Source organism: Felis catus, chromosome B2, assembly GCF_018350175.1.
Source record: "Felis catus isolate Fca126 chromosome B2, F.catus_Fca126_mat1.0, whole genome shotgun sequence".
Lineage (NCBI taxonomy): Eukaryota > Metazoa > Chordata > Mammalia > Carnivora > Felidae > Felis > Felis catus.
In genome coordinates, this window is record NC_058372.1 from 86,828,887 (window position 1) to 86,844,529 (window position 15,643).

The 15,643-nt window shown below is 41.0% G+C and overlaps 1 long non-coding RNA gene across 1 annotated transcript; it reads left to right on the forward strand.

The window, feature by feature from the left end:
• The first annotated feature begins 85 nt into the window (after nucleotides 1-85).
• LOC102902434 lies at nucleotides 86-1,838 on the forward strand. The gene is made up of 2 exons (XR_440326.4): nucleotides 86-297; nucleotides 1,656-1,838. It is a non-coding gene; the product is annotated as an uncharacterized LOC102902434 (long non-coding RNA).
• The last annotated feature ends 13,805 nt before the right edge of the window (nucleotides 1,839-15,643 follow it).

Here is a 15,643-nt window from a genome sequence, read left to right on the forward strand (position 1 = left end):
GAGGTCGCACGCCGCGTCTCCGCCCTGAGTGTGTCCTAGCGAGTGCCTCCCTTCGGGATGCGAGGCTTGCGACCGCCTTTGGCTGCTTCCGGGGGGAGGGGCCTCGGGAGGGGCCCCGGCCTAAACTGAGACTCACGTCTGTTCTCAACCCTGCAAGTTGGGAAGTCGGGAGAGAAGCTTTAAAACCGTACCAGGCCTGACCTCCCCCCAGACTTTCTGATTTAATTCTAATGACCGGCGTTGGTTCAAGCTTTCCACGTGATTTCAAAGTTGCAGGCTGAGTAGAGAATCAAAGTGGTAAGGAAATCGAAGACCTTGACGTCCTTTCACAGGTCAGGGCCGCTGAAGGAAGCCGATAAAAATGGAACTGACTGCACCAGGATAAAGGAAGGTCCTAAAATCGCCCTTTCCTGTTTTCTGAGAGGAAAATAATGAAAGTGTATTCTTTCAGGGCACCTGGCTTGGCTGGGTAGATGAAGCCTGCAGCTCTTGAACTCGAGGCCCACCTGGGGTGTAGAGATTACTTTAAAACATTGTTTAAAAATCTTAAAAAAAAAAAAAAAAAAAAGCAGTTTGATTTGCTTGTATCAGATTCAGTCCTGCTGTCCTTTCTCTTTTGTTTATTTTTGATACTAATGTGTGTTATTTATGTATACTATTAAGTTCTGTGTCACCACGTCATTCCCTAACTTATTTCTCTTTTAAAGCCAGAGAAACTGCCCTATAACTTAGTGAAAGGAATAGCCAGTAAGACGTTAGGAAAAAAAACACCAGTATTGTTACATACTCTCTCTTCCTGCCTCCCCCGCTCCCCACTCCCCATTTGTAAACAGATTATTATGTTGCTCCTTCTACTTGAGATTCTTTAGAAATATTGTCATATATATATATATATATATATATATATATAGTCATTAATCCATAAAAGATAAAAGGGACCCACTAGGAAGTAGCAGGGTTTCCAAAGTTACCATATTTTTATAGACTGGTTGTAATGTTTTTAGTGTCCTCATCTCTCAGCAAAATGAAGGTGGTTGTTTTTGACCATTTAAAAGCAAGGGAAAGAATTGATGTAAAGAGAATTGAATCGAAGTAATTTTAAAAAAAAAAGAATCAAAGAAAGGGGCATTTTTATTTAAATAAAACTAATGGTTTATGTATTAAATTATTAAATTTAATACTTAATTATAAGAAAAGTACTGCAAGGAACATAGCTTCCACCATTGATTATCACGAAATCTGTTTTTACTGGGATTGGTCTTTGACATTGATATAAAGCCAGCTTTTTCTTCTAGAGTTAGTTGGGAAGTTATCCTGCAGGTGGCAGTCTGCTCCAAGATTTCCGTCTTTGAGACCTGGGCATGCCTAGAACTCCATGTTTTATAGCCTAGATACTCGAATTTCTTTGTGTGCCAAGAAACTTTCATCTGCCTCATTATGTCCATGAACTTCATCAGTTATGGTAGCATGTTATACTCACTGCTTGTTAAAATATTTTAAAAGTAAAAAACTCATTTTCGTAGAAATTTTACCATACTTCTAGTAGCACATTAGATATACTTCTAGGAGCATAAAAGTAACGTGGGACAGAAGTTACAGGAAGTGTAGGGGGTTGTGGAGATAACTAAATGAAAGGATTCTTTGAATTCCCACAGGTAGGTAGAGTTTGGATCCAGTGTTTCAGAAACCTCCAACCTCCAGCTACTTGCCTGGTCCTGGTCTGGTGCTGCTCGAGCCCTTGGAGCAGAACTGGAGCAGAGGTACTCCCATCAGAAATGCACAATTGGCTGTCATCGTTTGGGAATCATCATGGAAATAAAGCCTAAGTCATAAATGCATAATTCTAGCTCTTCTTGTCAAAAGAAGCATAGTAATGGGAAGTCTGGGCTCAGAACCCTTCCAGTTTCTGTAAAGGGATGCAGTCAGATCCCCAAGGAAAGGATAACCAGGATACTGCTCAGAATTAATCATATCTCTGAACAGAATGTTATGATGGGTATTTATTACTAAATATCTTAACATACTAATGAAATAAACCCAGGGTCTTGCCAACACAATAGTATATAAATTCTATGAGGACAGAAATTTGTGTCTATTTTGTTTATTGCTATATTCATCACCTTGAACAGTGCCTGGCACATAGTAGGTACTAAACAAATGTCAAATAAATATCAAATAAACCCAAAGGCAAGTAGGGCCCCTGTGCTGGAGTCCAGACCCTAGACAGGTTTCCTCTGCCAGAAGTGGATTCTTGTGAAATTTACTCACTCTGGTCAAACCTACTCTCCTCATTTTAAATTTGGGAGGATAGTAATTAGTGGGTTTCACACAGTTTAAAAATATAATATATATTATATATATATATATGTATTATATCTAACATAGGTTTATTTCTGAGCTCTCCATTCTGTTCCATTGATCAATATGTCTGTTTTTATGCCAATACCATACAGTTTTATTGCTGTAGATTTGTAATATAGTTTGAGATCCAGGATCTCAGCATGATGTCTGCAGCTTTGTTCTCAAAATTGTTTTGGAACCAGTAAATTTTTGAAAAACAGCAATGAGGAAGAACTTACCCTGTAAGATACCAAAATACAATATAAAACCTTACAGTGTGATACTGATACAGAAATAGGTAAATAAATCAATAAGTATAATAGTGACAAGACATATCTAATTATGTACAGAGTGACATTTAAAATCACCCTGTATTGGGGTGCCTGGGTGGCTTCGTCAGTTGAGCATCTGACTCTTGATTTCAACTCGGGTCATGATCTCAGCTCCTGGGATCGAGCCCTGCATCAGGCTCTGCACTGACAGCTCGGAGCCTGTTTGGAATTCTCTCTCTCTCCTGCTCTCTGTCCCTCCCCCCACCCAAATAAGTAAATTTAAAAGAAAACTTAAAAAAATAATAATAAAATAACCCTGTGATGTAATGATCCAAACAGCCACATTTCCAATGTCATTTATTTACCAGTCCATTTCCCTTGCTCTTCACCCCATTCATCACTTGCTGTTTTCTTGTTACTCTCCAGTTTTCCCTGCACCAGGTTGCTTTTATTTGTTTTTAAAAATATTTTAAATGTTTACTCATTTTTGAGAGGCAGAGAGACAGAGCATGAGCGGGGGAGGGGCAGAGAGAAAGGGAGACACAGAATCCAAAGCAGGCTCCAAGCTCTCAGCTGTCAGCACAGAGCCCAACACAGGACTCGAACCCACTAACCATGAGATCTTGACCTGAGCCAAAGTCGGAGGCTTAACCGACTGAGGAACCCAGGCGCCCCAGATTACTTTTATAGTGTATCTACCCTTCCACATCCCTGGGATCTTACTTTTTATGGAAGTAAGAAATGTTCCATCATGGCTAGGTTTTGGCTTAATTCTTTTTTAAAAAAATTTTGTTTTAATGTTTATTAGTTTTGAGAGAGAGAGAGAAAGAGAGAGAGACAGTGCGAGCAGGGGAAGGGCAGAGAGAGAGAGGGAGACACAGAATCCAAAGTAGGCTCTATACTCTGAGCTGTCAGCACAGAGCCCCACACGGGGCTGGAACTCATGAGCCATGAGATCATGACCTGAGCCGAAGTCAGACGCTCAACCGACTGAGCCACCTAGGCACCCCAGTTTTGGTTTGATTCTAATGAGGTAATTTTGTTCTGTCCTTAGCAATTTAATCAGTACAATAATTCTCCCACTTGGCCCCAGCTACAGAAGGTATCCCTGACAGTTTGGCAAGGAATTAAAAAAAAGTGCAATGTCATAAATAACAAGCAAATACTCAAGAAATAATTTTCATTTCAAAGATTATGAAACAGAGAATTCCAGAAGTTCTCCTTAAAAGCTATATGAAAAGCAAACTGTAGCCAGAGCAGTTTACCTTAGCTAGTGAATCCAACGCAGTAACTTCAGATTTAGGGTCCATGTTTGTTCTCTCCATCTGTCTGTCCATCTGCAGGTCTAGCCTTTTCTTTCTGATAGTGACTGTCTCTCTGACTGTTTTGTTAACATCCATAGATTAACATGATGAGTATGAATGATTGGCAGTAGACAGACCTACATTTGAATCTTGGTTCTATCTTCCTGAATAGATTTCTGTCTAAGTCCCTGATTTTTCTTTAATCAATTTCCTCTGTAAAATGGGAATAACAATACTACTCACCTGATAGGATTGCTGAGAGACATAATTGATGTGAAGGCATAGGACTTGACATAGAATAAACATACAAGAACTGTTAGCTATTCTTTTATATATTGAAAATATTAATATAATAGAAAACATTTTAATAGTAATAATTTTAGGTTTGGCTAGGACTTTATAGTAATTCATATTTTTAGATACTTTATTTCATTAATCCATTAGTGCAGTACTCTGTAGTATTTTATCCACATTAGAGGTATTTCAAAAGGGCATTTAGCTGCCTGTTGCTTATACAATGGTGGATACCCTAGGAGGTATATGAAGTACTCTTGCTCATAAACTTTTGGGAGCACTTTCTTATTGTCAGTTTGTGCCCTCTTTATCCTGATAGTCTCCTTTTTGGCTAGCTTCTCCTTCTGTTTCTAGGAATTGCATACTTCCCCCGAAACTTGAGTGCACGCAACCCTTTGTTGAGTCTCATTTCTGTTGGATGTGCCACTGTTAGCCAAGGCAGGGAGGCTGGTGTGGTAGGCAGAATTCCATGACACCTAGTGATCCCAACCATAGAACCCAGACAAGCCTGCCCGGTCTTCTGATCTGCAGAACTATGAGATAATAAATAGATACGGTCTTAAGCCTCTAAGTTTGTGGTGACTACCTATGCAGTTACTTGTTTTCATAGAAAATGAATAAAACATAGCAGGTAGTCTGAGAGTAGGGTTGCAGGTAAAGTGGGTGGTCGTGGATCTACCCTTGAACCTACACACTCAGGAGACTTCAGAGATTGCATCCTCCCCTCACATCTCACTCAATATAGCAAGTGCAGGACAATATGCCAAAGCGCTGTATGGAGCACTAAGGATAAAGTCAAAGCCAAATCCTTGTGACCAGGAATGACAGTTCTGTAATATATTGTTATCATCACATGGGACAATTAACAGAAGCAATGTACTAGGAATAAAAACACAAGAGGATAGGGGTAAACATACGTGCAGTTACACGAAGATTTTGCCAGTAAAAGGAGAAAATCACAACTCCTGTAAGTATAAAACACATGTCAATGATTTTGTTCAACTCATAAATGAGGGAACTGGCAAGATTCATAACCAGTTCAAGGAATCAAAACATATGCCATCAGGGATTTATGAAACAATACAAAATACACACAAAAGAAGAGAGTGGTTAGGAAGAAAGAGGTAGGGAGAATAGAGAGAAGCTGTTGTTGAAGTCATCACAGGCCAGCTAGTTAGTCTCTAAATGATGGAATTTAAAATTGGTCTTTATTTTTCCTGTGTGTGAAGGTCTCTTGAATGGAAGTAAGAGTCCTAGGCCTGTTTTAGAAAAATGATTAACATCTACATGAAGGGTGGTTTGGAAGAGAGAGACCAGGTAAAATGCTGCTATAATTGACCATGTAAAAGGTGACGTTGTTTTGTCCATTTTTTCTTAGAGATACTGTTTAATAAGAGATCTTAGGAGGAACACTGTTAGATATACCTTCCACTTAAGCTGGATGAATAAGACAGCAGCTTAGACAGCAGGATTTGTGATTGAGAGGCTGGAGCATGAAATTTAGTTCTCTGTTTTAATACTTTCATGCCACTCTTGGAGTAGGTAATCTTTTTCAGAGCTTTTGATTAAATAGAAGCTCAGAATGTACTCGTGATCATGTCGACTTACAGGTCCCCAACCCATGGCCACAGGAACAGTAGCACTTCTACTTCCAGAGACAGCTAAAAATACCAGTTCTGTCTATAGATCTCAGCAGTGTGTCTAGTAAACTAATATGTGAGGTTTTTGCTTTCATTGAAAAAGTAATTCATGTGCCTAGCTAGCTACATTTTGATACAGAGTTTGAATGTTTTCTGTAATAAATTGCAAACAAGAGAGGATATTGTTATTTATCTAGCAGCATCGCTCTGTTAAAAACTAGTGGTAACCACTTTAAAAATAACTTGATGATGAAAATTTCAAACATTATTTAAATATGCTGAGTTTATATACTGAACGACCATGTACCCATCACCCAGTACCAGTATTTTTCAGTTCTTTGCCAATCTACTTTCTTCTATGTTCCTTTCCATTTTCCTACCTCCCCCAGTTTTGCTGAAGCAAATCCTATTGTCATTCGAAGAGCATCTAACCAAAACCAAGGACTGCTCTTTTAAGACATAAGTATGAAATAATACTTGTATTTTTTAAAGAGCTTTCAAGGACAAAAAAGTACAGACTTTTGGATGGGTTTACATTTGGTAAATTTGTTACTGTTTGTTTTCAGTGAACTTGAGCAATAAAGCCATAATATGGCTGTTAAACACTTCATGCTCAAAAAGCTCTTGAAATTGTGTCTCGCCCTCTCTGCACACTTCACTGCCTACAGGCTTCCCTCTCACTGGCTTTCCTCCCTCTAAAAGGCTGGAGCATTTGCTGTTCATCAGAAGACTGACTCTGTAATCTCAAGATGCCGAAACTGAACTCACCCAGCTCATTTCTGTATCAATTCCTGCTACAAGGCCATTTTTATTTTTAACTGGTTGGTTGAGCCAGATGACAAGTGAAATATGATTCATGTGAATAACAATGTCCCATCCCTGCTCCCTTGCCAGCCCCCCACCTCCACCCCCCAAATTAGGGTTCTGGTTAGTGCGCAAGATGTACAACTAATAGTGCTACTTTGCATGTGAGTGATTAATTTTGCATCTTCCAACTTAGAATCCAGTAGAGCAGACAGGAGGCTCATATAATACTCATGAATAGTAGATCATGCAGCAAAATTCCTAAACTTAATGCATAGGACAACTAAGATCTAGGGGTGTGGTAAGCTAAATAATGGCTGCAAAGACATCAAGGTTCTAATTTTTGGAACCTGAGAAAGTATCTTAAATGTAAGAGACTTCACACATGTAATCAATTTAAAGCTTTTGCTATGAGGAGATTATCTCGGTGGGCCCTAAATGCAGTCACAAGTTTCCTTATAAGAAGGAGTCAGAGGAAGATCTGATATAGAATGAAGCAAGCTGCTGCCTTGCCTGCTTGAAGGTGGAGGAAGAGGCCATGAGTCTAGGAATGCTGGAGAAGTCAGGGACACAGATTCCTAGACTCCAGTGACAACATGGTCCTGAAGACATCTTGCTTTGGGCCAGTTAAACTGATTTCAGACTTCTGACCTCTGAAACTGTAAGAGAAGAGATGTGCATGGTTTTAAGGTCATCAAATTTGGTACAGCAGCCACAGGAAACTAAATCTTCACTGTCCTGAGATAAGATGGCCAACTTGAGGGAGATCTGCACTAGACCCCATGAGTTTTGACTCCCATTTTAATGAAAAAAAGATAGCCACCCACTATTCTAATGTTTTCTAGGCAGCTCTAAGCCTTGGTTGCAACAAGGACAGGGAGAGAGAGTGGGGAGCCTCCGATTGCCCAGGTCCAGCTCACAGGTCAACTGGGAGTCATGTCACCTTGATAACCTCCAACAATGTTCCAGGCCAGCAGAACAGAAAGTGAAAAGACTCTGAGACAGAAGCATGCCTAACATGGTACTCATGTGCACTGGTGTTGCCCCTTCTATAACTAGCTAAGCCATAAAACCCCCAAAACGGACCACAGACCAGCAAAGCTACCAATCATGTAGCTGTGTCTCTGATGTCAAGCAAATACACTCCTTGGTAGTGTACAAGAAAAATTGGAGGAAATTTCAAGATGAACGGACGACTTCCTACATCATGGTAGCCCAAGGTACAGAAGTACAAGCTGATGTTAACATCAAGAAATATTCCTGGAAAAGGAAAACACCAAAACTTCGCCACACACACAGAAGTGTTCAAGGACAAATGTATACATTTAGTGGTAACACTCGTTTCCCATAATGATTTGGCAGGATTAATTTGTGAGATATGTAAAAAATGTCACACGAGTGTTATTACCAGGGTTCTGTCACCAGCACGCCTCTCTGCATTTACAGTTGTGAATTACAGTGCATGCTTGGATTCATGCGTCACCTTACACTTTTGAATGCTTCTGTCCACTAAGCCCTTACCAAAAATAGAAAGACTAAAAGAGAAAAAGACAAAGCCTTTTCTCTCTCCATCCCACTTAAACATAGCACTAATCATTTGGGCCATGGAATTCATCACTTTGAATCATAGGATGTTGGAGCTTAGAAATAATCTGGTATAATCAGCTCATTTCTCAGTAAGAAACAGTCCACTGTCCACCCACTCCTGCCCCCTCCCACTCACCACTTCCTGGTGCTGGCTCCAACATGTGTCCCACCTGCTCCTAGCCAGCTCTCTCTAGATGAGTTTGGCTGTCCATGAAGACCAAAGTTTTGTACTTGTGTCTATCTGAATTCTAGTTCTTCGGGAATACAAAGAACTAGTTCTTTGTTCATTTGTTGGAAACGAGAAACTGAATGTGTACTTTAGAAAAAAAAAAGAGAGAAAGAAAGAAAAGAAAAAAGAAAGAAAGAAAGAAAGAAAGAAAGAAAGAAAGAAAGAAAGAAAGAAAGAAAGAAAGAAAGAAAAGGTTTATTTGAAGGTACTGAGACCTTATAAAGGAAATGCTTAACAAGGGCAGCTCCAGAGGTTCTCACAACAGGAGAGGTGAGCTGTCACCATTTGGTGTCTCAAGTTCAGCTGCCTTCTGCTGCTGGAATTTTTTCTGCCCCAGATTTAAATTCCTAGCAAGAAGGACACTAACTGACCTGATGTGAGTAATGTACCCATTTTTTGGTTGGGATGAAGTAGTAGACATCCCTACCAGAACCACATGGAGTCAAGGGCAGTAATCAGAGACACTGCATAGAGAAAAGCACTCCTGTTTTTCCTGCATAGTTTTAAAAAAAGCTGCTAAAATTAACTGTTCTGCTGTGGAATTTCACATGTGGCTTATTTTGGGGTCTTCTTTCTGGTTTTGATGACCCAGTTTTTACACTTAGCACCTTGTGTGATTGGTTTTGGACTATGCTTTGCATCCCAGCTTATCCCACAGTTAAAAAAAATTTTTTAATGCTTATTTATTTTGAGAGAGAGAGAGAGAGAAAGAGAGAGAGACGGAGAGAGAGCAGGCGCACACCAGTGGGGGAGGGGCAGAGATCAAGGGAGAGAGAATCCAAAGCAGGCTCTAGGCTCCAAGCTGTCAGCACAGAGCCCGACACAGGGCTCGAACCCACAAACTGTGAGATCATGACCTGAGCCAAAGTCAGAGGCTACTGACTACTACTGAGCCACCCAGGTACCCCATTATCCCACAGTTTTAAAAAGAGCAAATCTGCTACTTTGATTACCTTGGTCAGGACTACTCTTTAGCTAAGGCAGTCCTGTCTCTTAGCTCCATAATGAACAACTTGGGAAGAAACAGACTCAGGAGAAATGGGATGACTTCCCTGAGATTCTACAGATGGTGAGGGACAAGTTTAGAACTAGAATCCAGGTGTACTGATTCCTAATCCAGTGCTCTTTCCTACTGGATGGAGTTACTTTCAGTCCAGCATTTGGGAGCTAATGAGAGAAAGGAAAACAGGTATTGCCAGGGAATCAGCACATTCAGAAAAGATGTAAAAGTGCTGTGCCTTTTGTATGCAAGGTTGGGATTGTGATTTGGATACATTAAAAGTTAGAATGTCAGCAGTATTGTCCTGCTGGAATTGTATAATTATTAAGAAGATGGATGGTAGTTTTGAACAGAAAGATTTAAAGGACTATACTTTTCCACACATGTGACAGGTGGGAAAAGAGAGGTCAGGAAGTGGACCAGAGGTATGTGCCAGGAGTTCAGAGACGCACACACAGCCAGTTTGGGAGTGAACCAGGCTGCCATTTAGTGAAGCTCTATTGTGACAAGGCACCTTCCATGACCCAATGACAACGCCTTCACTTTGGGAGTGAAGAGCTACATCAGGTTTCTGCGTCCACAGCAGACCTCTTTACTATCTACATCAGGCCCCTTGTAGAGAGTCTCCCTTCTTTGGAATCAAGGAGTGTCATCTGAGAAGTCCCACACCTAGGACCTCCCTGTTTTTCATAATCCTGGTCTTAGGGGCAGAGAAAGAGAAACATTCTAACAGAAGATATAGCAAAAAGTAAACAAAGTTTTTCTCTTTCCATGGCTAAGTCAGAAAGGTTACTCAAGGAGAATATGCAAGGATGTGTTTATACAGTGGGGTTAAGACTGGCTCCCTCGTGTATGAGAGAAAATGTAAACAGTACTTTAGATAAGCAACAATATCTACAGCATTTTGTGTGACCACTCTAACTTGGGTTGTTTCTTACACAATAAATATTTGTTTATTTATTTATGAGAGAGTGTGGGAGAGGGGCAGAGGGAGATGGAGAATTTAAAAAAAAAATTTTTTTAAACATTTATTCATTTTTGGGAGACAGAGAGAGATAGAGCATGGGCGGGGAAGGAGTAGAGAGAGAGGGAGACACAGAATCTGAAGCAGGCTCCAGGCTCTGAGCTGTCAGCACAGAGCCCGACGCAGGACTTGAACTCCCAAACTGAACTGCGAGATCATGACCTGAGCCAAAGTCGGACGCTCAACTGACTAAGCCACCCAGGCGCCCCTACTTATTTATTATTTATTTATTTATTTATGAGACAGTGTGGGAGAGGGGCAGAGGGAGATAGAGAATTTTTTTTTTTAGGTTTTATTTTCTTTATTTTGAGAGGGAGAGAGAGAGAATCCCAAGCTGGTTGTGTGTCGTTTGTGTGGGGCACCACCAGGGAGGGGGGAGGGGCTGGACCTCAGGAACGGAGAGATCACAACCTGAGCCAAAATCAAGAGTTAGCTTAACCGACTGAGCCACCCAGGTGCCCCTGTTTTACTTTTGCAGTGGTTTTCCCAATTCTAGTGCAGGACTCCTGGGGCAGAGTCATCACTTGTCTCCGTGTATCTATAGCACTTTATATGGTAATTTGCAAATAGCACATGCTTAGTAAGTGTTTGTTGCTGACAATAAAATGCAAGTTTATATATATTTTTTGGTTTATTTTAAAAATTACTTGTACCTTAATGGAAGTTACTGATTTCTCAATCTCTGCTGCATTTCCACATGTAATCCCTTAAGCCTTTTAAGTAAATCCTCAGTATTAATAGAAATATGATTTTAATCTGGATTACCATGAAGCAATTAGATTTGGCACACCGTTAGTTGATAAAATTAGAGACATATAGCACTAGAAGAGACTCAAGCTTTGGCTCTCAAACAAATGCTGTCCGGGATAACTAATGGCTAATTTTATTTAAAATATTGCTATTTACTAAAATTACAGTCATGTATGTATGATGTATGGTTAATTCTATGTGAATATATATTGTAAAATAAATATGGTTGATTATATGACTAGTTTAACGAAACAACTATGTTTTAAATATCTTTTAAAAGTGTACAGATAGTACTTTAAAATTCTGTATGAGTTTGCTGGGGCTGCTGAATGCACTACCACAAACTGGGTTTTAAACCATAGAAATTTATTGTTTGACAGTCCTGAAGGCTGGACATCTGGGATCAAGGTATAGGCAGGGTTGCTTCTGAGGGCCTGAGAGAAAATCTGAGCCAGGTCTCTCAAGTAGCTACTGATTGTTCGCTGACCATCTTTGGTGTTCCTTGGCTCATAGAAGCACCTCATTCCTGCCTTCATCTTCACATGGTGTTCTCCCTGTGTACATGTCTATATCCTCATTTCCCCTTTTGATAAGAACACCAGTCATGTTGGGGGCACCTGGGTGGCTCAGTCAGTTAAGTGTCCAATTTCGGCTCAGGTCATGATCTTGTAGTTTGTGAGCTTGAGCCCCATGTTGGGTTCTGTGCTGACAGCTCAGAGCCTGGAGCTGGCTTTGGATTCTGTGTCTCCCTCTCTCTCTCTGACCCTCCCCTGCTCATACTCTCTCTCTCTCTGTCTCTCTCTCTCTCTCTCAAAAAAAATTTTTTCTTTTAATTAATTAAAAACAAAACAAAACACTAGTCATGTTGGATAAGAAGCCTACCTCACCCCAGTATGACCTTATCTTAACTAATTACATTCACAATGACCCTATTTCCAAATAAGGTCACATTCTGAAGTATTGAGAGGTAGGACTTCAACATATGACTTTGTGGGGGTGGGGGAGGACACAATTCAACCCATAATACATTCTTTTTTTTTTTTTTAAGTTTATTTATTTATTTTGAGAGAGAGAGACAAAGTATGAGCAGGGAAGGGCAGAGAAAAAGGGAGAGAGAATCCCAAGCAGGCTCTGCACTGTTAGCACAAAGCCTGATGTGGGGCTCGAACGCACAAACCATGAGATTATGACCTGAGCCAAAGTCAGATGCTTAACTGACTGAGCCACCCAGGCACCCCAACCCATCACACATTCTTAATCGTTAAAAAATTTTTCTTTATGTCTAACTAAATTATTTACTTGTTCAAATCAGGTCCCATTTCCTTTCTTCTTTATGGGGAAAGTGGGCTTGATTCTGCTTCTTACCTATGGCAGAGATGAACCTTGCTTTCTACCCCATTTTTAGCTCCTACTCAAAGTAGGAAGACTGACTCATGTAATCTGATAAACATTCATTAGGCCACATTCTTTTTGGTGAGGTTATTAGACCTCAGGATCTGGGCCTGAACCTCCTTCTTTCCCTTGTAGTTCTAACTGCCATCCTGAAGACAGATCTGTCAAAGGTCCTGCTCTTCTTCCTGGAGGAGGCAGGCCCAGCCAGCTACCCTGCTTGGTCAGATCTAGCTCCACAGCCAAGAAGCAGCTGGCTGATTTCCTTCCATGGTGCATCCATTCACATCACAGTGTTAGGGATGGACTCAAAAGCCCCTTGCAGACACTGCAGCTTCTGGTCCTAAATCCCATGCTTACCAGTCACCCTGCATTGGGATAAGGGGAGGGAGTGGTTTTTATCAGGGCCTTCCTTGACTTTAATGATCCCTGGCCCAGGTGAATGTGCTTCAGAGTGGTCTTTCTTTCAGCTGAAGATGAGATCTTACACTTAGGAATCTTACACTCAGGAAAGGAGACATAGGATGTCTCAGTGAAGCCGTAAGTGTGGGCCCCGTGCTCAAACTCAGTTTTGCCCCTGCATTCAGGTTTCTCAGGCATTTGATCAAATGTTAGAAAACCTGCTACATTGTTTCCCTGTGGCTCTTATTCCCCCCCACCGCATGCAAACAACTCAGTGATAATGGCAAGCCTGTTGGCATCTTTCCCTTTTCTTCCTCCACACCTCACTGCTGAAAACAAGTAGAATAATTCTCCACCAAGAAAAGCACTATATCCTCCAATATTCAGCCAAATGTCCTGCCACTTACTCGTTGGAGCTGTTGCTTCCTATCTATCTATCTTTGCCCTCTATCCTCTCTTCATCCTGACCTCCATTGCTGGCTTTTGGTAACTGCTTCTCCTTCTTGGATTTGTGATTCTGTAGAGCACTGTCCGTGATTCGCTGACTTTGGATTCCCACTTGATGCTCGGCCCTGAACACTCCTCTGTCTTTGACATTCTGTGTAGCTTGGGAAAACCTCTAACTTAGCCTCAGCTGTCAGGCCAGTCCTCCTTCTCTTTAAGCCAGGGCAGAGGGAGGTGGAGCCTCTCCTGCACACTCCTATTCTGGGTCCTTTGCCACCAGGAAGAAGTGTGTGATGGAGAAGCTATGCTATTGCTGTCTGCTTCTGCTAATTCTCCACTTCCTGGACCAGCTCTGAAGTTCTTGAGCCTCATCAAGCATGGATTTGTAGATGTTTATAATCTTGCTAAGATTAGGAAGTAGCATTAAAGACGTATTACCAAATGGCCTTCTTAACATGCCTGCCCTGTTTAAGTACATCTAACTCCGATTACCCTTGGCAACACCCCAGCACTCCATTCAGTAAAATGAATCCTGCATATTCTCCTTGACAGCAGTGGATAATCAGACAAAATTGAGATCTGTTTGCACTTGTCTGGGAGACGCAAACTAATTGCTGTAGCCAGTCACTATCTTTGAAATATATGGTGGGCCCCATCCTGACTGTTGCTGATGTTCATTTTTAAATTCATACATACCAGTGGTATGGCAAATATGTAACACTTGGATCTCCCAGGAGAAACGTTTTAATTTGTAGAGTTTGTTCATTTACACAGTATAAATAGTGCTTCCTTAGCTAATGTCAACCTGATGTTATAAAATTCCTGGAAATGTAACAGTAGCTTTTTGCAAGTGGTACACTTTGGCTCCAGCACACTGCAGTATGGATGGGTGGGGAGGGGCAGTATGTAAGCTTTATTTTCATAAGTAATTGTTCATCTCAAATTCATAAGAGTTAACTGTTTAGGACTAGAAAAGAATTCTGAGAGAAAGCAGTGATTTTGAGAAATGGCCTGGCTCAGATTATCTCCAGGTTTTTCCTGGGCACCAAAGCTTTCATCATGGGCCAGGCCCAGCACTGTTCCACCCAGGGGGAAGGGCATGGTAGGCAGAATAGTGGTCTTCAGAGATGCCCATGTCCCAATCCCTGCAATCTATGTTACCTTACATGGCAAAGGGGAGTTAAGGATGCAGAGGGAATTAAGGGTGCTAATCAGCTGACTTTAAAATAGGGAAAGTATCCTAGATTATCCTGGGTGGTTCAATGTAATCACAGGTGTCCTTAGAGGTAGAAGAAAGAGACCCAGAGAGACAACAGCGTGAAAAGGATTTGGCCCAAAGTTCCTAGATTTGAAGGTAAAGGACCCACATGCAAAAGAATGTGGAGAGTTTCTAGAAATTGGCAGAGAAGCAAGAAATCAGATGATCTCTCCTAGTGCTTCCAGGAAAGAACTCAGCCCTGCTGACGATTTGGTATTAGCCCAATGAGGTCCATGTTGGATTTCCAACCTATATACCGTAATATAATAAACTTGTGTTGCTCCAAACTCCATATTTGTGGTAATTTGCTATGCAGCAGCAGGAAACTAAATACAAAGAGCTATCACTATTAAGCGCTACTGGGGACCCTCTGCATTTGCTAAGAATTTGCTTACTTTTGGCTCCTTAGCTAGCTGGCTCCAAAGGTTCTGCAACCTTAACTGTGATTATTCTGCCTTTGGCCCTTTGATTTTAGTTACACAGCCCATTGAGCAGGTACCCAGCCTTGGTGCCCTGCATCATACTCCTCGTGAGGGAAAAGGGTATTTAGTTAGTCATATACTCAGCAGTGTTCCTCTCTTTCCCATTTCCTCAGCCCCCACTGCATTCGATATTTCTAGTACCTAAATCCTGGATAATTACAATAGCCTTTCCTCCAAACCCTCCTAAGATCAACCCTCCTGAGATAAAGAATGAATGTCACCAGTGTCTCCTGACTAAAGTACAAACATCTTGGTTGGCATTCACAGCTTCCCTAATTTTGCCCCAGTCTACTTTACTGAAGATATTTCTTGATATTCCTCTACTGAAGTGTGTAATCCAATCACAATGATGCCTAAATCTATTTTTCATTTCATGGCTTCTTAATTCATATCCATCCATTCATCTATCCATCCATCATCTAAC